The sequence below is a fragment of the Scylla paramamosain genome, chromosome 7 (assembly GCF_035594125.1).
Source record: "Scylla paramamosain isolate STU-SP2022 chromosome 7, ASM3559412v1, whole genome shotgun sequence".
NCBI classification, from domain to species: Eukaryota; Metazoa; Arthropoda; class Malacostraca; order Decapoda; family Portunidae; genus Scylla; species Scylla paramamosain.
Genome location: NC_087157.1, coordinates 11,445,001 through 11,445,268, shown reverse-complemented (window position 1 = coordinate 11,445,268; position 268 = coordinate 11,445,001).

Genomic DNA, 268 nt, shown 5'->3' with positions numbered 1-268 from the left:
GAGGAAGAGGAGGAAGAGGAGGAGGAGGAGGAGGAGGAGGAGGGGAGTACAAATCGTTGAACAAACGATATTAATAATAATAATAATAATAATAATAATAATAATGATAATAATAATAATAATAATAATAATAATAATAATAATACGAAGAACAAGAAGAACAACAACAAAAACAGCAACAATAACAGCAGCAGCAGCAGCAACAACAACAACAACAACAACATCAACAACAACATCAACACCACCACTACCACCACCACCACCACCA